Source organism: Triticum urartu, chromosome 1 (genome assembly GCF_003073215.2).
Source record: "Triticum urartu cultivar G1812 chromosome 1, Tu2.1, whole genome shotgun sequence".
Taxonomy (NCBI): Eukaryota; Viridiplantae; Streptophyta; class Magnoliopsida; order Poales; family Poaceae; genus Triticum; species Triticum urartu.
In genome coordinates, this window is record NC_053022.1 from 223690496 (window position 1) to 223716591 (window position 26096).

Genomic DNA, 26096 nt, shown 5'->3' on the forward strand with positions numbered 1-26096 from the left:
AAAGAAAGATAAGAGAAACATAGGCATACTCGTGAGCACCGAATTAATCAAAATCAACCGGCCTCCGTATGACATGAGCTTACCCTTCCAACAACTCAGTTTTTTCTCAAATCGATCCTCGATGCACTTCCATTCTCTGTTTGTTAGCCTACGATGGTGAATCGGGATACCAAGGTAAGAGAAGGGTAAACTCCCCAACTCGCACCCAAACAACTGCCTATAAGACTCCTGGTCGTCTTTGGCTCTACCAAAGCAGAACAATTCGCTCTTATGGAAGTTAATCTTTAACCCGGTTAATTGTTCAAACAGGCATAACACAAGCTTCATATTTCTCGCCTTTGCCAAATCATGTTCCATAAAGATGATTGTATCATCAGCGTACTGAAGGATGGAAACACCTCCCTCCACAAGATGAGGAACCAACCCACCCACTTGACCATTTTCCTTAGCCCGGCCTATCAAAATTGCTAACATATCCACCACAATGTTAAACAGGATAGGGGACATCGGATCTCCTTGTCTTAGGCCTTTATGTGTCTGGAAATAATGACCTATGTCGTCATTCACTTTAATTCCCACACTCCCTTTTTGCGTAAATGATTCGACCTGTCGGCGCCAGGCTTCATCCTTATAAGCAGAACAATATATTGCTAAAAATTTCCCTTCCTCCCTGCACCCGCAGCCTCCAGGCGAAGCTCAGAGCAGCCCGAGCGAATCGAGCGCAGCATCTCCCCGTGCCGGCTCCCGACCAGCAGCTGCCAGTGAGAAACTCCACCCCACGCCTGGCTCTTTCCTCCGTGTGCTCTTCTTTTCTCCCTTCGTCATCTCTCCGTTCATCTCCCATAGGAGTTGAGGAGTTCGCTTCCGTCGGAACCGCGTCCTTCCCCGACGACCAGCGCCGGCAGTCGGCAGTTGTCCGCCTCCAACTGCCTTGACCTTGGCCGGATATAGACGCGATGAATCCGAACCCCGCAAGCCCTGCAGCCCATGCCCCTGCGTCGTGCCTCACGCAGAGGCCTTTGCGTCCCCTCTATATCCCTTGTGCATTGACCCAGCCGCATCGAGCAGTATCGCTCACCCGCATGGGCTGCTCCAGGGGCCACCAGCCATGCGCCTATGGTGGGCGTCTTCGCTGAGCGTACAAAAACTTCCACGAGAACGTGCGGACCTCAAATTAGTATCACCTCATTTATATTACGATTTTGTCTATACAAATCGTAAAAGCGTATTATGACATGACAAGAAATCGTATTGTGATGGTGAACCCGAGAGATTCAACCCGTGCTTTATTATTACTATAGTACAAATGCCTGTGCGTTGCACCGAGCAAAAAATAAAATATAACCTGCTCCATGTGCCACTATGCAACATTTTTTAATCTAATTTCAAGGGGACATCATCCTCTAGTGCTTTGGCACCAATCACCCTTCTACTTCTTTCTTTATCCACTGTCCTTGTCTTCCAATCAAAGCACAGTATCATCATCAATGGAACGTGCCATTCGTAATCCTCCCATGCCCACACTTTCAATTCCAAACTCGTAATCAACACTCAGCATCAAGTTCTAACTACCATCGCTGACATGTATGCACCATACTCGGCACCCTTCCAATCGGCTCACTCCTTCATTTGCCATTCCCTCCTCTTTATTCTCTTCGTAATCAGATCATGTAATAGTGAAACTGTAAATTCCAGTCAAACGCTCCATCGGCTCACTAAAGATATGCAAGTCACTGAACACTTCTTTGCAAACCATTTTTTATATTAGAAAATAAAAGCATGAAAGTGTATACTAAGGCCTTATTTGGATCTCCTCCTGCTCCATGCTTCACCAAATTCTGGAGCGGAGCTGAGCCGAACAAAATATCCCCAAGAAGCTAGCTTCGAGAAGTATCGATCGATTGTAGTGTAAAAATCTGGAGCGAGGAAGACCCAGCTCCACAAAAATCAGAATCTGGAGTTCCCCTATATCACAGCTGAAATGCCACCGCCAAAGATAACGGTTCGCTCAGCCACGCAAAAGAAAACGATTCAACCCTCAATAGCCAGGCATCGCTAGGAATATCTCCCCTCGACAGGCATCTTGGGCTTGATCTAGCCGGCCCAGTATGGTCCTACACAGTCCAGCAACTGGCCCCAACCCAAAATCGCGATGGGAAGATGATTTAGTTGCCGAACGGAACGAGAACGCTGCATGGAGTGAGAAGCTGAGAAGAGAAGCTAGATTTGGGGAGTTTTGTGAAGTTTGAGGAGATCCGAACAGGCCCTAAGTTTTCGGTTCCTGCCAGGAATTTCAGGACTTAGGTCTTGAACTTTATACAGACAGATTCTCTTGTTGCGCAGCAGAATGGTCGCTGCCATTGACACGCAAAGAAAAAACTTGAGAAGTGTAAGTGTACTGAAGCGTGGAGTACACAACGTTTTCAGTCCGAGCTGGTTGAACCTTTGTTCTAAACTATCTTTTTTTGGTTTTTATGCCATGATGCTACTGGTCTGTGTCATTCCGTATCTTTCGACAGTGGAACCATATCTACTCTAGGTCGTATGAAAAGAACACAGCATTATCAATTTGGACTAAGATGACCAATGCAAATCTTTCATGAGATCGTGTGGCGCTCAAACAAATGTACAGAGATCAGACAACAACATTGAGTACTCGTACAGGGATACACCAGGCGTAACAATTAACAAATGGGAGTGTAGTGCCCCAATTCCTTACGAAGTGGAAGGCTGTAAGCTACAGAAAGTAGGCAGCGTAATTTAGTCCAATAATCCAGAAATGAACTAAATCATTATTAGGTACATATAATGAGAAGAACAATAAAAATTGTAGCAGCTAAGTATTAACATGAGGGTGTAAAAATCCAAGAACAAACAGCTCTCTTGGGACATTGCCAGATTATTATTTTGTTCCACAGTATTTTCAGATTTGTCGGCACGACCTTGGGCCATTATCATATCCTGACCTTGTTGTGTTCAATGCCTACATTCAGGTTATCGTCTGAAATCTGTCAACCAACAACGGCTACAGTTGTTATTTCAAGGTAACAATATCAGAAGGCGTGTTACCTAAACTGAACATGTAAGGCTCTACATTGGGGTATCATCAATTTTCACAAGAAAACCTAGAAAAATATAGAGTTGGTAAGCAGAGAAGTCTGTCGAGCAATGTTCGACAGTGATCATGGCATAGTTAGGACAGTTCCAAGAGGAAACAACGTCCATGAATTTTGCAAGGCTCTCTATAGTTTGTAACAGAAATAGACAAAGTTAACTACTAGTTCATAAATCAAAATAAACCCATCTATTCAAAATAAAGAGAAGATGCAATACAGATAGAATAGATGAGGTACGACATTGGCACTATGCACTTTCTTTACCATTTCAAACATTTGTGAAATAATATATAGTCAATTAGCAAAACCATGTTTTATTGGGATGATAATAAAGATAAAAATTTGAACTCAACGATGATCTAAGCCCTCATATATTTTTTATGGCAGTTTAGTATTATGTATATGTTTTTCCCTTCTGGGATAATGGCAGGTAAATATCTTGTCCCAGTATTATGCATACATCCAGTATTACTCTCAGCCATACTTTTCTCATGAGCAGATTGTTTCTACATAATATCCAAGTCTAGACTCTAGATTTAGAAGATGAAACAGAGGTAGCAATAGCAGGAAATGCTTTTGATAGTTCACACCAACATAGATTCATGTACACCATGTTTGCTTATAAACTGACTCATACCATAGTCCACCCAATTTGCAGATATAGAAAAAAGCTTGGAATTGTTGTAAATCGAGTCGTAGTTCAACTGACATAGACATACCTTGCCTGGATACCGAGATTGTCGGGATAGATGAGAAGAGGGCACCGACAAATATCATCAAGAATGTGAAAAATTGCTACTTGTGAGGCACAAGTATGGTGGGCGTCGATTGCAGGCCATGCTTGTGTTTCAACTCACATCACAGTGTCGAACCTTCCTTGATCAACCTATTTGACACATGTGCAATGCAACACAAATTGATGACATGAAATAGCGGGAAAAAATCAAGCGCTCGTTCAAAAATCCTAGAAGAATTCAAGCACACCACCTACATCTTTCTTGCTGATCTTCATGGTCTTCTCCTATAACACGCTGAGGTCTTTGACGCTCCACCGCATAAACTATGGGATGACGAATAGCGACATCATCATGAAAAAGGAGTCCAGGCAACAACATGGTCATGGTCGTTCCATCGAGGGCATTGCTGAGGACATGATATCACACCAACTGGTACTACACATTTCGTGAAAAAGTTTGGTAGTATAGTTTGTTGAGAATCATGTATCAACACAAATCATATCAGTACATGAGCCAAGGTGGAAGATCCTATATGTACCTATGATTGTGTATATCTAACATTATATACGATGTAAATGCATCCAATGAGGCATAGACGAAAACCTGGGTGTCGTGGCTGACAAGAAAGGCGGTGGGGCCTGGAAGTTGCTGAGCTAACTGTAGAAAATCTGGATGGTTGACAACATCACGTTGATCAGCATGTAGAACATCACGGCTGGCATGGCGAGAGGCGCAAGCAGTGGTAGCTCCAGCGCCATCGCTAAGGCCATGCTAGTGCAGCTAGGCAATGAATTTGATCCTACCATAATGGTGATAGGGTAATTAGTTTTTTATGAAATGTACACCACATACTTTCGGACCAGATTTCTTTCTACTATTGTCTATCACAAATGGAAAAGAGTAGCACATACTGCATTGTTTAGAATTATATGGGGGCTCCAATAATCATATAATTACACCGATTCATCAGACTCATAAGAAAATTAAGAGCATCTAGCTATTACAGTAAAAGAGGAGATGCACTTGTATAGTGCCAAGAACAAAACATGGATTGCTCTAATACATAATATCAGAAGAAATGCATTTCTACCATTTACAGAAAAAACGGGCACTAATTAAAAGGGATCACCTGTACTTACCTTTACTACAGGAAAATGTCTAACAATATTGCAAGAAACTGAAACTAATGCAGAGGATAAAAATTATGGTGGTTGTATCCTGTCATTTCGGGAAACATCTCAATAGTGGCTTTCCCAAATAGTACCTCAATTTCTTGTATTGTTAATGCACAAATTCATCTTGCAGACAAATCAGTAAAACTAAAAATATGTGTTACAATTGATGGTGCTTTTTATGTTCTCATGAACATCTACGTTAGAATATAAAAATGTAGGCTCATCTCTAGAAACGAAGAAAACATTAATGTATCTTGTATTAATTGCTGAAGAATAGACCAGGCAATTTCCGAGGTTTAGAGTACTCACATATATGTTATCAATCGAGGGGCTTCAGGTAGTGTAGCTCTTCGTTGGCTGAATGACGATGGCTACCATAGATTTGCATCAAAATTATGCTTTAACTATAAACTTTACTGCTATGTATATGATTTTCATGTAAAAACAAAATGATCCGAAGACATAGATTACAAACTGATAAAAAGAAATCTTAATGGCACTATGTCAGCTTGCTGTCTCCCCAGTGCTTCCCAAGAACCATGGTGCGAGCTGAAACTGTAAGGCCACTCTGCTTTGGTCAAGCCATAGTAGACTGCTTTACCTCCAGGCAATAGGGTAATTTGTCTTAGACTACCTATCAAGAAAGATGATTCAACTGAGATTAAACAACAATCAGCCCTTGTCATCACACCATTTCTTTGTTTCAAGGACTGAGTAGTTGATGCTCCAAATTAGAGCAATATGACTTTCTATGCACAGGAAATTTCACCTGGATCCGCTCTATAATTGAGGGATCACTATAACTGTCCCCCAGACTAACTTTTTCATTCACGCCTCTGCAACGCCACAATCTTTCTTATGCAACTTGCTAGTGACAGAGATGACCAAATCAATGGCGAGTTCTGTAATAAAATTGCTGCTCGATTCTTCCAATTACCTCATCAATTTTGCCATTAATTGAATGAAATAACAAAGCAATCACATCATCTATTCATAATACGCATAGGCATAAGGGAGGAAGAATGCACTGTGCTTCTCTGTATCCTATTCATCAGGGATGTGGAGGATAGCAATCGGAGGAGGACTCGTGACCATGGGCCTCTGCTCGTCGGCATCGACGACCGCTCCTTGGAGAAGACTACCATGTCGGATCCCGTCGGCTAGACTCTGCGTCATGGTAACGGTCATCCTCCAGCATGGGCTCTCGCAGGCAGGCCATGGAGGAGCGAGGCGACTGTGAGGGACACGAACGCCGCATGGTGTCGTGCGACGCCCCAGCTTTCGCATTCTGCTTCTGGTCCCGGCCTCGTCTGTGCTGGCTCGTGCTCCAGAGCCACCCTTTTGCGACGATGGGGTGGGTTCCGGCGGTGCGACAGCGAGGAGGAGTCCGGCGGCGTGACGGCGAGGCGGCGTGCGACAGCGTGGTAGGGGGCGGCGGTGCGCTGGAGGTGCCGATGGGATTGGGGGTCGTGGGTCGTGCGGGTAGATGGGTTATTTTCTGTAGGGGGCGCGGGTTGAATACTCCAAACGATAGGATGTTTTGTGCAAAAACGAAATGTTTTTTCAGATCCACTTAAAAGGGGACTGTGGGTTGAATTCTGAAAAAACAGATGGACTTCTATGTGAAAACGCCGCGACGGTGAACCCGACATGGAAAATATCAGGTGATACCATGCCTTAGATGATCCCATGATACGAGCTTCTGGTCCGTCAGATCTCAGATCCAACGGCTCCTAATAGGTTCTGAAAGGTTGCCGTACTTGTTCGCAATTTTTAGACTTCAAAAGATCTTTTTCGCAAAATGTTGAAAGCCTTCCGGGAGCAGTTGGATCCAACGGCTCCTAGGAGATCCTGTCATGGGAGCATCTAAGGCTCTGTATCACCTGATACTCTCCCGAACCCGACAGACTCAACCCGTGCTTTATTATTAGGGAAAAGATGCCTTTTCTTCGCCATCATATGCACCTTTATGACTTAAGTTTTTGCCAAGCTAGGTTGCATGGCTCCTGTGGTTATGCCCTACGTTCCTGTTTGTTCGGCTAGGTCATAAAGAGAGCACCTCTGCGATTGTTACAGCTGGGTCATCCAGACTTGTACCTCAAACTGGGTGAAGCCGAAAGCTAGCATTCTATTTCTTAAGGGAATAATTGGCCGGCGGACTAAAGGCGTTTTACCTTTGTTGCACCACGAACCCCTAGATATTATATATACTGCGATTTTTTCGAGTCACAGTTTGGGCATGCATACTAACGCATGTCCACCCAGGGAAAGGAACCCTTAACGGAACTATTCTCTCTAGAAGATGTTTCTTACAATCAATAAGTAATATAACATAGCTAGCCGAATATAACTTGTTTGTTCAAGCAACTATGACCACTACGGCTGGTTTCCATGCATGCCCTGGTATTTATCGTCGGTCCGGTATTCGGAAACACTCAGCACCTTCGGGACCGGAGGTCGAAGCGAAAAGGTCGGCCATGACAATTGTTTTACAATTCGGCTAAGGACAAATTTTTCAATTGAAGTACATAGTCACCTAGACTCAAAAGCTTCTTCCTCTATACCGTCTAACAGGCTGTCTAGCGTACAATCCTGTTGTGAAAACTTGGCGGCTATCTTTACTTCGTCATATACCAAGCTCACTGGAATCTCTTGTCCATCTGACCCTCGACGTCCGACCCGGGCCATATGATTCGGATCAAGTCTGGTGTAACGCGTTTTCACCATGGCCCAGGCCTCTCGTGCGCCTTCCCGGCAAGCAGATATCTTCCATAATCGAAAGCGGCGCCAAGCTCCCTTGAATAGCTTCACAAGCTCCTCCATACTTTCTGGAGGGGATGCAGATGGCCATAAAGCCTTGGCTAAACTCCACATCGCTTTTCGAGCTCGCTTGCGCACTTGTAATAGCTCTTGCAGCAGATCGCCTTGAGCTCTGGACATTTCCTCTTAGGGCCGGCCAGTCAGCATACCTCCAGACATAAATTAGTTAACTCATTTTTTACCACACTACACGAAGGTAATGAGGGAGTCCTGGATTAGGGCGTAATCGTACAGCCGGACTGTATACTTTGACCGGACTGTTGGACTATGAAGATACAAGATCGAAGACTTCATCCCGTGTCCGGGTGGGACTCTCCTTTGCGTGGAAGGCAAGCTTGGGAATTCAGATATGTAGATCTCCTTCTCTGTAACCGACTCTGTGTAACCCTAGCCCCCTCCGGTGTCTATATAAACCAGAGGGTTTAGTCCGTAGGACAACAACAATCATAATCATAGGCTAGCTTCTAGGGTTTAGCCTCTATGATCTCGTGGTAGATCAACTCTTGTAATACTCATATCATCAAGATCAATCAATCAGGAAGTAGGGTATTACCTCCATCGAGAGGGCCTGAACCTGGGTAAACATTGTGTCCCCCGCCTCCTGTTACCATCAACCTTAGACGCACAGTTCGGGACCCCCTACCCGAGATCCACCGGTTTTGACACCGACATTGGTGCTTTCATTGAGAGTTCCACTGTGCATCACGATAAAGGCTTGATGGCTCTTTCGATCATCAACAACGATGCGATCGAGGGTGAGGTTTTTCTCCCCAGACAGATCTTCGTATTCGGCGGCTTCGTACTGCGGGCCAACTCGCTTGGCCATCTGGAGAAGATCGAGAGCTACGCCCCTGGCCATCAGGTCAGGTTTGGAAGCTTGAACTATACTGCCAACATCCGTAGAGACTTGATCTTCGACGGATTCGAGCCCATGTCAGGTGTGCTACACAGTCACGACAAGCATGACTTAGTTCTGCCGTCGAACGGTGTTCGGGAGATCACACCTGTGGCTACTCCGGCCCCAAATCCGGAGCAGATCGTGCCGTCCGAGGACGGGTGGATGGACCCCGCCATGGAGGCCACACACTCAGTGGCGATAGAGCCAAATACTGACTTCACCTTCTATGAGACTTGTGTTACCGAACCCTTGGATTCGTCCCCGGCCACAGGCTCCGAACCGCTTGCGTCCATGCCTATCGAATCTGACTGGCACCGATCATGGAGTTTACCTCCGCGGATATCTTTCAGCACTCGCCCTTGGGCGACGTGCTAAATTCATTAAGGTCTCTATCCTTTTCAGGAGACCCTTGGCCGAACTATGTCCGGCTTGAGTGGGAAGCGAACGACGAAATTCATTCCCCACCCACCACCCACTTAATAGCCAATGTTGACGACTTAACTGGCATGCTTGATTTCGGCTCCGAGGACATCGACGGTAAGGACGGCGATGCAGGAGAAGAACAGGAACCACCGCCCATAGGGCGCTGGAGAGCCACCTCATCATATATTATATATACATGGTGGACACCCCCAAACAAAGCAATGCCAATAAGGCAACTAAGGATAATCCCCTCGAGAAGCAATCTAAGCACCGGCGTCATCGACGCCGCTCTAAGCCCCTCCATAGCAAAAGCAGCGATACCGGCACAAGAGACAATAACGCTGCGGACAGTGCCGAAGACGAAGACAATCCCCTCCAGCCAGGCTTCGAGCGGGAGGATGGGCAAGCGAGCCCTAAGGAACAGGCGACAGACGGAGAATCGGGGGATGACAATTACATGCCCCTCTCCGAAGACGAGGTGAGCCTCGGCAATGAAGAATTCATCGTGCCTAAGGATCCCGTCGAGCAGGAGCGCTTCAAGCGTCGGCTTATAGCCACAGCAAAAAGCCTAAAGAAAAAGCAGCAGCAGCTTCAAGCTGATCAAGATCTGCTAGCGGATAGATGGACCAAGGTCCTGGCAGCCGAGGAATACGAACCCGAGCGCCCAACCAAAAGTTACCCAAAGCGCAGGTTGCTACCCCAACTCGAGGAGGAAGCATTAAAGCCTACACTACCAGCGTATGATATGGCTGACCAGACACCTCGTGGCCAAGACAAAGCGGCATATCAGTCCGAAGTCTAGCCCGCACCCCATTACGAGTCAAACAAAAACACCAAGGCCTGGGGCTACACGCAGGACCTGCGAGACGTATTGGAAAACAAAACAGGACATACAAGATCAATCTACGGATCACGGCGGCGCGCCCCAATGCGTATCCGGCCGGGCCGAATACAGCAAACAAGACTCGTATGAACTGCGTCATGATATAGCCCGGCACAAAGGCGCCGCACACCCCCTATGCTTCACCGACAAAGTAATGGATCACGAATTCCGAGAAGGGTTTATACCCGTAAACGTTGAATCATATGATGGTACAACAGACCCCGCAGTATGGATTGAAGATTTCCTCCTCCACATCCACATGGCCCGCTGTGACGATCTACATGCCATCAAGTACCTCCCACCAGAACTCAAAGGACTGGCTCGGCATTTTCTAAATAGCCTGCCGGCAAAATCCATTGGAAGTAGGGAGAACTTGGAAGAGGCATTCCTTGACAACTTCCGGGGCACTTATGTGCGACCACCGGATGCTGGTGACTTGAGTCACATAACCCAACAGCTCGGGGAGTCAGCCAGGAAATTCTGGACTCGGTTCCTAACTAAAAAGAACCAATGTCGACTGTCCGGATGCCGAGGCCTTAGCGGCATTTAAGCATAACATCCGTGACGAGTGGCTCACCCGACACCTCGGCCAAGATAAGCCAAAGTCCATGGCCGCCCTCATGACACTCATGACCCGCTTTTGTGTGGGCGAGGACAGCTGGCTGGCTCGCAGCAACAACACATCAAGAAATCCTGGCAATTGAGATACCAGAGATAGCAAGGCAAGCCACTTCGCAACAGACACAAGCGCCGCAAAAACGGTGACAATGCCGAAGACACTGCAGTCAATGCCGGATTCAATGGCTCTAAATCCGGTCAGCAGAAAAATCCGTTCAAAAGAAGCAATCCGGGCCCGTCCAGTTTGGACCGCATACTCGATCGCTCGTGTCAAATTCACGGCACCCCCGATAAACCAGCCAACCACACCAACAGAGAATGCTGGGTGTTCAAAAAGGCCGGCAAGTTGAATGCCGAAAACAAGGAAAAGGGGCTGCATAGCGACGACGAGGAGGAGCCTCGGCCGCCGAACACAGGAGGACAGAAGAAATTTCATCGACAAGTGAAAACGGTGAACATGATATACGCAATCCATATTCCCAAGCGGGAATGGAAGAGTGCACTAAGGGACGTCTATGCGATCGAGCCAGCCGCCCCAAAGTTATACGCAATCCATGGTCTTCTTGTCCGATCACTTTCGATCGTAGGGACCACCCTACGAGTATACGTCTTGGCGGTTCTTCCGCATTGGTCCTTGACACCATCATCGACGGATTTCACCTCACTCGAGTCCTTATGGACAGTGGCAGCAGCCTGAACCTGCTCTATCAGGATACAGTGCGCAAAATGGGTATCGATCCCTCGAGGATCAAATCCACAAAAACCACCTTTAAAGGTGTCATACCAGGTGTAGACGCCTGTTGCACAGGCTCAATCACACTGGAAGTGGTCTTCGGATCCCCGAACAACTTCCGAAGCGAGGAGTTGATCTTCGATATCGTCCCCTTCTGCAATGGGTATCACACACTGCTCGGACGAACCACATTCGCCAGATTCAATGCGGTACCGCATTATGCATACCTAAAGCTCAAAATGCCAGGACCACACGGGGTTATAACCGTTAATGGAAACACAGAACGCTCGCTCCGTACGGAGGAGCACACTGCGGCGCTCGCAGCAGAAGTACAAAGCAGCCTTCTGAGGCAAACCACCAATTCGGCGATAAAGCCCCCGGCACCTTCAAGCAAGTCCGGAGTACCCTGCAACAGGATCGCCCGGCACGTTCTGAGCTCGCCTCGCAATTCGGCCTCCATCCAAGTCCCAATCAAGCGGCGAAATTTGCACCGTGCGTCCATAATTACGCACTCAAGATACCATGGGAATAAGTGGAGGCACGGCTATGACACGGCCCACAATGCGGCTCAACCGCCTCAGGACCCGTATATCTTTACCATTTTCTTCCTTTCAGGACCCTATTCTCTGAAGGCGCTCTCCGATACCCTGATTATCGGACCCATCACAGGAAGGAAACACCAAGGAAGCAAGAAGCTTTGACGTACAAGGGAATCCCAAGGTGGTCTCTGATAACGATCGCTATACCGGTTTTACATACCCACACGCAGCCTGCCCTTGGATAGGACATGTCAAATAGTCCTATTTTTCTTATTGCACTACTTTTATACGTACGCTTTGACGTATCATTTAAATAACAATGCACAGCGTTAGCTTATTATTGCATTTCTTCATCTTTTTTCCCTGTCTGCTTATTTATGACAAATTGCACCCGTACATTCTGGTACATCCAGTGCGCCAGGGGCTTCAATGTTCCCCATAACACGGCAAGAAAAGTCCGAACACTCTCGACAATGCGGCAGCCCGAACTTATAGAATTATATGCATCAGCTCCGAATCATGTCTTGGGTCAATAGTTGGGTTTCCCCGGCTCCCATGTTTTGGTACCTTATGTTCCACTATATCGGCTAAGGTAGCATTGGGAGAACTACTGCGATTGTGTCCCGGTTGTTCTGGACGAGCACCTCAGTAGAGAAAGCCGAAAACTAACTGCCATGATGCGGCGAGAGCTGGTCACTGTTCGAGAGGTCTCAAATCCTTAAAGATTTTTTCCGTTTCGGGCGAGGAATCGGCCTTGTCCGATTTAGGCGTATATAGCACCCCAAGTTCGGCCTTCCGAATACTAGAGGCTTCGCCAAAATTTAAAATTGTATACTTCTATGGCTAAGTGAGAGTGATAAAACTGTATAGTCCGATTGCCTTGTTCGCTGCGCTAAACACCTCCTTAAAGGACCAATTTTTTTGGATAAAGAGTGTTTAATATTTATCCCGAACACCTCAATACTAGTTACATGGGGGCAGAAGCCGATGACTGGCCAACTCTCAGATTTTATAAACGGCCGCACAGAAGGTAATATTTTAAATCGACAAGAATTATATAGCGCACATGAACTCGTTTCATATTACAGGATCACATGAGTACACTCATTCAAATATTACATCTTTAGCACATCCCTCCGCCACAAGTGTGACACCCCGAGACCATTGCGCCAGGTGTCTTCCATTTATTTGCTATTGTTGCCTTGTCATTTGTTTGCGTGTTGCATCTTGCCATGTCATCATCCACATTGCATCATCATGTTTTCGAAACTTGCATTCGTCCGGGTTCCCCCAGTTCCGTCTGTTGTCCGTTCTGAGCCCAGACACACTTGCACGCGCCCGCGGCACGTTCGAAATATTATTTTATAAGGGGCCGAAAAATGTTCTCGGAATGGGATGAATGTTGGCGTGCGGTGTTTTTTTGTTGTCAGTAGACCGCCTGCCAAATTTCATCGCATTCGGAGTTCGTTTGATAGCCCAACCGTTAAACTATAGCGGCAGTAGTAGCCGGTCTTTTCGTCGAACGTTTTTGGTCTCTGGAAACTGCTGCCGGTCCCTCTCTCTCTTCTCTCCTCTCAGCCTCGCCACAGCCCACCTAGTCTATCTACCTACCCCTCTTCGCATCCGGATCCGTCCGATGCGATCGCACGGTCCGAAAAACCCTCTTTGCACAGTGCACCGACCCCTCAAGTGCGCGTCCGAAACTTCCCCGGACCCGACCCGGGCAGTCGTCACCGTTGTCCGGATCATCCCCAAACATCTACAAAATGTCTTCGTTTTTTAATTGGGCTCCCTAACCTATTTATCCAGGACCGTATGATTTTTATCGGAGGGACGAGATAGCCCCTAACCTAACCAACTTGCTATATATAGATCAACCACTAGCCTATTTTGCGAAACCCTAAATTCTAGGACTTTTGTCCCTGCCGCCACCGCCACACTCATCTCCCACCTCGGGATCCTCCCCAATCCAAATCCTCCTTGTTTTCCTCTCCTGTCAGATCAAACCAGCGGCCCCGACCAGCTCCACCTTGCTTTCAGCGCCGCCCAACCAGATCGCTACCTCCTTCTCCTCTTGGCGAGCCACCACGCCCGCAGCCTCGCTGCCGCGAGCCTCTTGTCCCGACCGCGCAGGCCTCCTCATTCCTTTCCCGAGCAGGATCTCGCCGAGGCTCCAGCAGCCACCTCCATCCCGCGCAGGAGATCGCTCCCGAGCTCAGCTGCGTTCACGCCCGTCCTCGCGACCAGCTGCGTCGCCAGCGTCCACCTCCAGCAGGTTCGCCATGGGCGCCCGATGGAGCACTGCCGCCATGGCCTTCGGTTTGATGCTCCACCCGACAGCGCCTCGACGAGATCCTTGCCTACCCCGCGCCATGGACCCGCCCCCAGCCTTCCTTCCCCGCGCCGTTCCTCGTGCGCAGGAACTCCGCCTCCTCGCCAAATCCACGCCTCCACCTCTCCCCTGCGTCAAGGTCACCGCCCCTGCCGAAGCCCACGCCCCGCTGCATCATTGCCCGCGCCAGCCCTCCTCTGTTTCGCCATCGCCGTGGGCCGTTCCTCTGCTTCGTCACCGTCCAGGACCACCGCGAGCCGCCGCTGGATCCCTCCCTCCTCGACTCCAGCAAGCCTCGTCGGAGTCCAAGCCGTTGCCCCGCGCCAAGTTCCTCTTCGCTGCCCTTCTCCCTCCGCCTTGCCCACTCGCCGGAGCTCGTCTGCTGCTCTGCATCGTGCCCGCTGCACCCCTATCAATCTGCTCTGCTTCGCCTCTGCTCGAGCAGGACAACCCCGACCCGCGTCTCTTCTGTACAGGCACGAGCGTGTTGACCACGCTAGGCCTGCCTCGACCCGATCGAGCAAGCGGGCCGGCCTGCCCGGCCTCCTCCCTACCAACTGGGCCTCAGCCCACTAGGCGAGGCCACCCCCGGCGCCTACTGTCCTGTGCAGCCCGGTAGACCAGATTCGGCCCGGCTACATTTTTTTCCCTGCTGACGTTTTTCCTAATATCTAGTGCATTGCATAATTATAGAAGTATGCCATTTTCTTGCATTTCTCATAATTAAATAACCATGCATCAGAATTAATTAAACTTTATATGTAAAATGCTTAGAATTGCATCTAGTTTAATAATATGCCACTTTCATGCATGTTATAAATGTTTAAAATGTTGTTTGTTTAAATTTGCCTATTGCTATGCTAAAATGCTTTAATTCATAACAAATTAACCGTAGCTCCAAACTTAACAAACTTTATATGTATTTGGGGTAGAAAAATGCCTAGTTTAACATGATGCACTCTTCTTTGCATGTTTAACAACTCTAAAATTGTGTTTAGGGCAGAACAGTACTAAATCTAATAATGCTCATGAGGATTTTTCCGGACTTGTTGGTTGTTGTTCCGGCCTCATTTAAACTTGCCTAGATAGGTAGTTTTACTTTGCTTCACCTCTTGCCATGTTAATCAACATTTAATATAGTTGGGTACATAAATGAGATCAAACTAAATAACTTGAATGTGGTGTTCCGTCAATATGCAACTCGTTGCATATTGAGCTCCACTTAACTTGTAGTTTTGCTTGTGCACTTTGCCATGCCATGCTTCTTTAAAACCGGACATGCATCATACTTGGTTGTGCATCATGCCATGTTGATGTTTTGTTTGTTTACTATGTTGTTTGCTTCTTTCTGGTGTTGCTTCTTAGGGTTGGTTCCGTTAACGTCGCGTTTGTGAGGATCCATTCAACTTCGTCCGTTTGTCTTCTTCATGGACTCGTTCTTCTTCCTTGCGGGATCTCAGGCAAGATGACCATACCCTCGAAATCACTTCTATCTTTTCTTGCTAGTTGCTCGTTGTTTTGCTATGCCGCGATACCTACCACTTGCTATATCATGCCTCGCATTTTGCCATGTCAAGCCTCTAACCCACCTTGTCCTAGCAAACCGTTGTTTGGCTATGTTACCGCTTTGCTCAGACCCTCTTATAGCGTTGATAGTTGTAGGTGAAGATTGGAGTTTGTTTCATGTTGGAACATGTATATTTTGTTGGGATATCACAATATATCTTATTTAATTAATGCATCTATATACTTGGTAAAGGGTGGAAGGCTTGGCCTTATGCCTGGTGTTTTGTTCCACTCTTGCCACCCTAGTTTCCGTCATGCCTCTGTTATGTTCCTGGATTTTGCGTTCCTTACGCGGTTGGGTTATAATGGGAACCTCTTGACAGTTCGCCTTGAACAAAACTCCTCCAGCAAGGCCCAACCTTGGTTTTACCATTTGCCACCTAAGCCTTTTTCCCTTGGGTTCTGCAGACTCAAGGGTCATCTTTATTTAAACCCCTGGGCCAGGGCTCCTCTGAGTGTTGGTCCAAACTAGAGCCCCTTGTAGCGCCACCTCCTGGAAACTCGAGGGCTGATTTTAGTTGTACGGATTGCTTATCTGGTGTGCCCTGAGAACGAGATATGTGCAGCTCCTATCGGGATTTGTCGGCACATTCGGGTGGCTTTGCTGGACTTGTTTTACCATTGTCGAGATGTCTTGTAACCGGGATTCCGAGTCTGATTGGTTTGTCTTGGGAGAAGGAATATACTTGGTTGACCGTGAGAGCTTGTGATGGGCTAAGTTGGGACACCCCTACAGGGATTTGAACTTTCAAAAGCCGTGCCCGTGGTTATGGGCAGATGGGAATTTGTTAATGTCCGATTGTAGAAAACCTGAAACTCATCTTAATTAAAATGCATCAACCGCGTGTGTAGCGGTGATGGTCTCTTCTCGGCGGGGTCCGGGAAGTGAACACGGTGTTGGAGTTATGCTTGACATAAGTAGTCTTGGATCACTTCTTGATCATAGATTCTCGAACGTGCCTTGCCTTCTCTTCTCGCTCTCTTTTGCGTATGTTAGCCACCATATATGCTAATGCTTGCTGCAGCTCCACCTCATACCTTTTCCCTACCCATAAGCTTAAATAGTCTTGATCGCGAGGGTGTGAGATTGCTGAGTCCCCGTGACTCACAGTTTACTTCCAAAACCAGTTGCAGGTGCCGATGATACCATGCAGTTGACGCAACCGAGCCCAAGGAGGAGCTCGATGATGATCATGTTCGTTATGTTGTTCCGTTTATAGTTGATCAGTAGAGGAGCCCAGTCGGGGCGATCGGGGATCTGTAGCATTAGGGGTAGTCTTCTTTTATTTTGGTTCCGTAGTCGGACCTTGATTGTATCTGGATGATGTAATATTATATTCATGTATTGTGTGAAGTGGCGATTGTAAGCCAACTATGTATCCCTTTCCTTATTCATTACATGGGTTGTGTGAAGATTAACTCTCTTGCGACATTGCCTTCAATGCGGTTATGCTTCTAAGTCATGCTCCGACACGTGGGAGATATAGCCGCATCGAGGGTGTTATAACAAGGCGGGCACCCTTTAGGACACTATCATAATACTTTTCGGGGTGGCGATGCTCCTTGCCCTCCGGTGGCCCCTCCTGCACCAGCTTTTTGGCGTCCATCTTCGCCCAATGCACTTTCGCACGGGCAAAGGCCCTGCGCGCACCTTCAATGCCGACGGACTGCTTTATGACTTCAAACCGTGGGCAGGCATTCACAAGCCGCTTTACCAGGCCGAAGTAGCTGCTAGGCAGGGGCTCGCCAGGCCACATCCGGACTATGAGACCCTTCATGGCCAGTTCGGCCGCCTTGTGAAGCTTGACCAGTTACTTCAGCTGGTCTCTCAAGGGCATCAGATGTTCAGTCCCAGTATATTGAGACCAGAACAACTTTTCCGTCGAGCTCTATTCCTCGGCCCGGTAGAACTCCACGGCATCCGATACGCTACTGGGTAGATCTGCGAACGCTCCTGGAGAGCTCCGAATTCGGGTAAGTAAAAGGAAAGTTTCCTTCACATGCTTGCTTTGCATAATGAATGCCTTACCTGCCGCTATCTTCTTGGCTGCCTGAATCTCCTGGAGGGCCTTTTGATCTTCGGCCTTGGCATTTTGTGTGTTCTCCAGGGCCTTCAGAAGCTCGGACCCCTGCGTCTTAGAGTCACGCTCCAAGGACTAGTATTTTTTGACGACATCCTGGAGCTCTTGCTGAACTTCACCGACTCGGGCCTCTTGCTTCTCGTGCTCGATGTGCTCCTGGGCCGCTCTGTCTTCGGCCTCGGACAGCGCCTCCTTTAGGGCCGCCACTTCAGTCGTGGCCCCTAGCAAAATTTATGATGATCCTATGATCTAATAACCACTTTTTTCTTTATCAATATACAGACGGGGTATCACTTACCTTTGTTCTCTTCAAGATCCCTCTTGGTAAGGCCGAGCTCTTCCTTAGACCGCTCAAGGTCCCGCTTTAGTCCGGAGACCTCTGCTGTATGAGCGGTAGCAGCCAACAGCGAAGCCTGCTTATTCACATAGACATATTCTGATTAGACTCCTGTGATCGTTATTTGATCCTCTGTTCGGCCTTTCTTTGCGAACACCAAACAGAGCATCAGGGGCTACTGTCTATGCTGTGATATTTTCTCATAATTCGATTACTTACCTCAAAGCCTGTTAGGAGGCTGGCATAGGCTTCGGTCAATCCGCTTTTGGCGGACCGAACCTTCACGACCACCGCACTCATGATAGTGCGGTGCTCTTCGTAAATGGAAACGCTTCCAGCAAGTTGTCCGATGCCTCTGGATGGACAAAGGCCATTGGCACAGACGGCTCGCCCCACTTAGCGAGGGGTTTCCTGACAAAATCCGGAACCACTGGAGGGTCCAGCGCAGTATCCGGCTGGGGGCCAAACTTGCTGCGGCCCCCGTCATTAGAACCCACGGGAGTCTTACCCCCCATGCGCCCGGCATCTGGGATGTCGCCTCGGTCTGATGCCCTTTGAGACAACACCTCGATGTCGTCCGTGGGCCAGGGGGAGGTGGCTGTCGGGAGTGCATCACTGTTCATCACCGACTGGCCCAAAGACTCATCTGAAGAAGATACGTCAATATGGGCTTTGGATGGACTGCATGATCATGTTTGACATGATAAGAAGCAATAAAACAAAACATACTAGAACTATTATAGTATCCGGATACTTACGACTTCGCTAGGGGCTTGTCCCTGGGCAACCACTCCTCGTCGCTGTAAGCGGCTGTTGTGGAGTGGACCGGAAGGAGGGTCCTTCCCTTCTTGGACCCTTCGGCCTCCCCAGATGGGGCGGCCTTCCTTTTCTTGTCCTCCCCGGTTGGGGGGGAGAACTTTCTCTTCCTCCTCCTCGTTTTCGTGGGAGGAGTGCGCCTCGGTGTTCTCGGACGATGAGTCCGATACAACCTTGCACCGGAGACCTTTCCTGGTCCCCGCGGCCTTCTTCTTGGCCTTCTTCTCCGGCACCTCATAGGGCGCCGGAACCAGCATCTCCGCTAAGAGAGCCCTTGCTGGATCTTCGGGCAATGGGGCCGGACAATCGATCCGCTCCGCTGTCTCTACCCAGTCCTATTAAAATGGCGTGGAGGCTCAGATCCCTCACATGATTATACTAGGAAAAGGAACATCTTATGATATAAAGAGCTTACCGGATTGGCAGGGCGCTTTGCGCTGAGTCCGTGATCCTTGGTAAGGGGAGGAGGTACCTCGGTGGCCTTGAACAGCACCTTCCAGACGTCTTTGTGCGTCATGTCGAAAAGCTCTCGCAGCGTCTGGTGCTTGGCCGTGTCGAACTCCCACATATTGAATGCCCGTCTTTGACACGGAAGGATCCGGCGGAAGAGCATGACCTGGACCACATTGACAAGCTTGATTTTCTTGCTTATCATATTTTTAACACAGTTCTGGAGTCCGGTCAGCTCCACCAATGAACCCCGGAATAGGCCCTTCTCTTTCCAGGAGGTGAGCCGCGTGGGGATGCCTGATCGAAATTCGAGGGCCGCCACCCAGTTGGTGTCGTGCAGCTCGGTGATGTAGAACCACCCCGATTGCCACCCCTGCACGGTCTCCACATAGGCGCCTTCGAGCCAGGTGACATTGGGCATTTTGCCCACCATGGCGCCTCCGCACTCCGCTTGCTGGCCTACCACCACCTTCGGTTTCATGTTGAAGGTCTTCAGCCACAGGCCGAAATGGGGCTTGATGCGGAGGAAGGCCTCGCACACGACGATAAACGCCGCGATGTTGAGGATGAAATTGGGGGCCAGATCATGGAAGTCCAGCCCGTAGTAGAACATGAGCCCACGGACAAATGGGTGGAAGGGAAATCCCAGTCCGCGGATGAAGTGGGTGAGGAATACAACCCTCTCATGGGGTTCTGGAGTAGAGACAATATGCCCAGCGTCTGGGAGCTGGTGCGCGATGTTTGCGGCCAGGTATTCGGCTTCCCAGAGCTTTGTAATGTTCTCCTTCTTAACGAAGGAGACCATCCACTTGCCTCCCGCTCCGGACATGTTTGGAATGGCTTTGCGGAGAAGATGAGAACTTGGGCGCTGGAGCTCGAGTACGCAAGAATGGATGGGCAGGGGAAGAAGAAGGCATGGGTGAAAAAGAGGAATCCTTGTCCCTTTATAAAGGCGGTAGAAACTGTGTGCCTCCCTACTTGCCCCATAAAATCACTTATTCCCCAAGCGCCGCGATTGATGGCGCGGTTGGGTTACCCATATCCGTATTGATGAGAATCCCGTGATAAGGGGAACACGATCTCTGCTTCGAAAAGACATGCCAATAAAACCACCTCGCAACACGTGCAGTAGCAGGCAGGGAAAAACGGGTCGTAATGACCGGGCCACGGTGGGACGTCACTTTATGAAAGGTTGTCAGCAGATTAGATTTGTGGAATATTATACTCTCTACGGTGGTATGTGGAATTTGTTTTACAAAGCCGGACACAATCTTTGTGTTCAAAATCTTCAACAGAGTATTTGGAGAAAAACCCGCCTTGCAATGCCGAAGACAATCTGCGCGCTGGACTCATCATCATTGAAGCCTGGTTCAGGGGCTACTGAGGGAGTCCTGGATTAGGGGGTACTGGATAGCCGGACTATATACTTTGGCCGAACTGTTGGACTATGAAGATACAAGATCGAAGACTTCATCCCGTGTCCGGGTGGGACTCTCCTTTGCGTGGAAGGCAAGCTTGGCAATTCAGATATGTAGATCTCCTTCTCTATAACCGACTCTGTGTAACCCTAGCCCCCTCTGATGTCTATATAAACCGAAGGGTTTAGTCCATAGGACAACAACAATCATAATCATAGGCTAGCTTCTAGGGTTTAGCCTCTACGATCTCGTGGTAGATCAACTCTTGTAATACTCATATCGTCAAGATCAATCAAGGAGGAAGTAGGGTCTTACCTCCATCGAGAGGGCCCGAACCTGGGTAAACATTTTGTCCCCCACCTCCTGTTACCATCAACCTTAGGCGCACAGTTCAGGACCCCCTACCCGAGATCCGCCGGTTTTGACACCGACAGTAAGTTCAAAAGCATACTGAATATGTCACCCCGTAGCTTCATGTTCTCTTTTACGGCGTCCACTAGCTGGGCTCGCACGTCCTTTAACTGTTTACCCAGCAGGGTGTTGGAATCCTGCAGCTTGTTCTTGTCATCCCTGGTCCGTGTTGATGACCCACAAGTATAGGGGATCTATCGTATTCCTTTCGATAAGTAAGAGTGTCGAACCCAACGAGGAGTAAAAGGAAATGATAAGCAGTTTTCAGTAAGGTATTCTCTACAAGCACTAGAATTATTGGTAACATGTAGTTTTGTGATAAGGTAATTGGTAATGGGTACCAAGTAATAAAAGTAAATAAGGTGCAGCAAGATGGCCCAATCCTTTTTGTAGAAAAGGATAAGCCTGGACAAACTCTTATACTCCCTCCGTTCCTAAATATTTGTCTTTCTAGATATTTCAAATGGTCACCACATACGGATGTATATAGACATATTTTAGAGTGTAGATTCACTCATTTTGCTCCGTATATAGTCACCATCTGAAACCTCTAAAAAGACAAATATTTAGGAACGGAGGGAGTATAAAGGAAAGCGCTCCCTAGGACACATGGGAATTATCGTCAAGCTAGTTTTTATCACGCTCATATGATTTGCGTTCGGTACTTTGATAATTTGACATGTGGGTGGACCGGTTCTTGGGTACTTACCTTACTTGGATAAGCATCCCACTTATGATTAACCCCTCTTGCAAGCATCCGCAACTACAAAAGAAGTATTAAGGTAAACCTAACCATAACATGAAACATATGGATCCAAATCAGCCCCTTACGAAGCAACACATAAACTAGGGTTTTAGCTTCTGTCACTCTAGCAACCCATCATCTACTTATTACTTCCCAATGCCTTCCCCTAGGCCCAAACAATGGTGAAGTGTCATGTAGTCGATGTTCAAATGACACCACTTGAGGAGAGACAACATACATCTCATCAAAAATATCAAATGAATACCAAATCCACATGACTACATATAGCAAGACTTCTCCCGAGTCCTCAGGAACAAACATAACTGTCAGCGTCCTAGGAATGGGGGTCCCCAGACTTGCCTGCCTGCGGCCCACGGCGTGGCTCCACCAGCGGCCCTGTACGACCCATCTTCACCAGCAAACACTCTAGACCCTCACGAGGGGCCAAGCCTCGCGAGGCGGATGATGCAAGACCTCCTCGGGGGCGGCCTTACCAGGATGGCTCGTGAGGGGCGGAGAGATCAAGGCAAGGAGCACCTCGTGAAGTACTTGTGATGCAAGCCATGACGACCAAGGTAGGCGGGCACCAGGCGGGCGCCAACGCGCGTAGTGTCCTCGTTTCCCCTTTGGTGCTAAAGAAGCAAGCGCAGGCGCAGAGTCCCGAGGTGTCAAGCAAAGGTTTACATATCGGTGCAACGAGACCAAGGCCACCAGGACGGCAGGAGGGAGGTCACCGTGCAGCCCAGGACAACATCACCACCAGAGCCTTTGGCAGGCGAAGACCATCTTTCAATCGATGACCCAGGCACCAATCGACGACCCCGATAGCCGGGGCGAGCGCCCTCCTAAGACCACCCCTAAGAAGAAGAAGCAGTTGCGCCATGCAGGCCCTCAGGCAAGCGGCGCCTCATTAGGATAGGAACCCATGCGTAGGGAGCCTACCTCCATCGCATAGGAAAGCGTGCCCAGCCCCCCCTCTCGGCCAGGGCTCGGGGGCTCTCTTCTGGAGGGCCTCAGACTTTGCCAACATCACGAGGGAGGCGCTTGGGCACCACTTGGAGGTGTGCTTCACGGCACGTTTCCCTCAGGAGAACACACGGCAAGGATTGCCCACCGTTCAGGAGTTCATCACCAAGACCGCTCAGGAACTGCAAGACGCAAGGGCCATGCGCGGCGACCGCCGCTCACTAGGCGCATCTCCCCATCCAGCGCTAGGATGCCGGGCTACGCATCTGCATTGACGTCCCAGGGCTCAACCGGGCCGCTTCTCAGGAGCTTTTTTGACCTTCGCGCGTGGGAAGCTGCGAGGGCCCACCTCACAGCTATGTTCGCATGCCTTTTGGCCTGCCGAGCGTGGCGACCGCCTATCAACCCAACCTGTGGAGCCTCCTGGCGGCTCAGGAGGCCAGGCACCACGCTGTGCTAATGGAGATGAAGACGGTCCTCAAGGAACCCCCTGGACCCCCAGAGCCTCCCGAGGCTCAGGGCCCCGGTGGCTCATGAGGAGTAGCCCCTACACCGCATACCTTAAGCTGCCCCAACTCTCCTTCATCAACAGAACCAGGTGACATTTTCCAAGTTCATTCAGCTGGGAGCGCCCCCAGGGATGCACCATTCCCAGGCCGCATGGGTCCGTCCCTGTGGCATGTATCCCTTTTTATGCCTTTAGCTTACCTTGTTGGGGGTGCCCCTCGGGCTGCACCATCCCCAAGCCGCTCGGGCCTGACCCAATGGCATGCATCTTCCCTGCATTTACTTAAGCCTGCTGCTTCCATGCTTAATCTACCTGTGATTATTACCTGCTCGATCGCCACACACCATGGGAGCCACGCGCCGGCCGTCTTTCTTCAGGACCCTTTGCATGAGTAAGTTAAGCACGATGTCTGTGCTCGGGCCCATCCCTGCAGCGTCGATAAATACAGCGGCTGAGCTCTGTCTGGTGAGCCGGCACTGTTCACGTCACCTCCTGGGGCCGTTGGTGCTTATCTTTCTCACGCGATAACCTCAGGAGATTCGTTCGGCGCAGGTCGCCTGACCACCTCGCAGGACCAACACAGCAAACAAGAACCAAGACCAGGCACAACCCGCCTTGAGGTAGGGCCTCGTGAGTCCCGTGCCGGCTCACGAGTGCCCAGATACACCTCGTCTAGCCCTGCTGTGCAAGCCACGTGTCAGGGCGGGGCTGTACACGCCCCGGGGGCTCTCCGCGGTAGGGACTCCCCCACCCACGCACCGGTGGAAGCACCATGCTCCGCTCTGGCCGTCGACACTGCCGAGGAGCAGCTATGCCCATGCACAAGCGGAAGCACTATGCTCTGTGCTGGTGATAAATAACTGAGGGCAGCCTCATGGCCGTACCAACCTCAGGGAGCCCCAGAGCTTAGTGTCCGGCCTCACCGCAACGCCTCCCCTCGGGAGAGCCGCGCGAGGGGGCTGGGCATGGGGGCTGCACTCGGGTCACGCCCAAGCCTACGCCACCCTACCAGGTTCCTCAGACCTGGTCATCGCACGCCCCTCCCGACCCGAGCCTTGGCGAGGGAAAAGGTATGGAGAATGTTTGCACGTCAAGGGGGACTCCAAAGCATCGCGACTCATGAGCCTAACTTGTCACATAGCCCCTCACTCCTTGGTCCGTCCAGGTCTCCGGTCGACCCAACGGCAGTTGAGGTATGCGCGGGGCCGGGCTCTGTCGACGTAGAACATTAACCTATCCTTGCGTATCCTTCCTATAAGCTGTTTGCGCATCAAGGGGGACTCCTGAGCATCGCGACTCAGGAGCCTAACTGGTCACATAGCCCCTCACTCCTTGGTCTGTCCTGGTCTCTGGTCGGCCCAACGGCGGTTGAGGTATGCGCGGGGCCAAGCTCTGCCGACACAGAACACAAAGCAAATAGAAAGAATATCGCAAAATCTCAAAGCAAATATTACAAGACATATTGTTCCCACAATATCAAACACGAATTTAAACGCCTCCACGAGGCATGTTACATGTGATACGTCTCCAACGTATCTATAATTTTTTATTGTTCCATGCTATTATATTATCAACTTTGCATGTTTTATATGCATTTATATGCTATTTTATATGATTTTTTGGACTAACCTATTAACCTAGAGCCCCGTGCCAGTTTCTATTTTTCCTTGTTTTAGAGTATCGCAGAAAAGGAAAATCAAACGGAGTCCAATTGACCTGAAACTTCACAGAACTTATTTTTGGAACGGAAGCAATCCAGAAGACTTGGGCTGTACATAAGGGAAGCAACGAGGAAGGCATGAGGCAGGGGGCGTGCCCACCCCCCTGGGCGTGCCCTCCACCCTCGTGGGCCCCTCGTGGCTCCCCCGACACACTTCTTCCTCCCATATATACCCATATACCCTAAAAACTTCGGGGAGCACAATAGATCGGGAGTTCCGCCACCAGAAGCCTCCGTAGCCACCAAAAACCAATCTAGACCCCTTCCGGCACCCTGCCAGAGGGGGAATCCTTCTCTGGTGGCCATCTTCATCATCCCGGTGCTCTCCATGATGAGGAGGGAGTAGTTCTCCCTCGGGGCTGAGGGTATGTACCAGTAGCTATGTGTCTGATCTCTCTCTCTCTCCCTCTCTCTCTCTCTCGTGTTCTTGAGGTGATACGATCTTGATGTATTGCGAGCTTTGCTATTATAGTTGGATCTTATGATGTTTCTCCCCCTCTACTCTCTTGTAATGGATTGAGTTTTCCCTTTGAAGTTATCTTATCGGATTGAGTCTTTAAGGATTTGAGAACACTTGATGTATGTCTTGCGTGGGATAACCGTGGTGACAATGGGTTATTCTATTGATTCACTTGATGTATGTTTTGGTGATCAACTTGCGGGTTCCGCCCATGAACCTATGCATAGGGGTTGGCACACATTTTCGTCGTGATTCTCTGGTAGAAACTTTGGGGCACTCTTTGAGGTTCTATGTGTTGGTTGAATAGATGAATCTGAGATTGTGTGATGCATATCGTATAGTCA

The 26096-nt window shown here is 49.2% G+C and overlaps 1 long non-coding RNA gene across 4 annotated transcripts; it reads right to left on the reverse strand.

The window, feature by feature from the left end:
* Positions 1-2552: 2552 nt before the first annotated feature.
* On the reverse strand, positions 2553-6528 carry LOC125554708. Of its 4 annotated transcripts, XR_007304429.1 has the most exons (4): positions 5338-6528; positions 4108-4652; positions 3836-4002; positions 2553-3008 (listed from the first exon to the last, which is right to left on the reverse strand). It is a non-coding gene; the product is annotated as an uncharacterized LOC125554708 (long non-coding RNA). The 4 variants fall into 4 exon arrangements; XR_007304428.1 differs by having other exon boundaries at positions 2553-2737; positions 4108-6528; XR_007304427.1 differs by having other exon boundaries at positions 4108-6528.
* Between the last annotated feature and the right edge of the window lie 19568 nt (positions 6529-26096).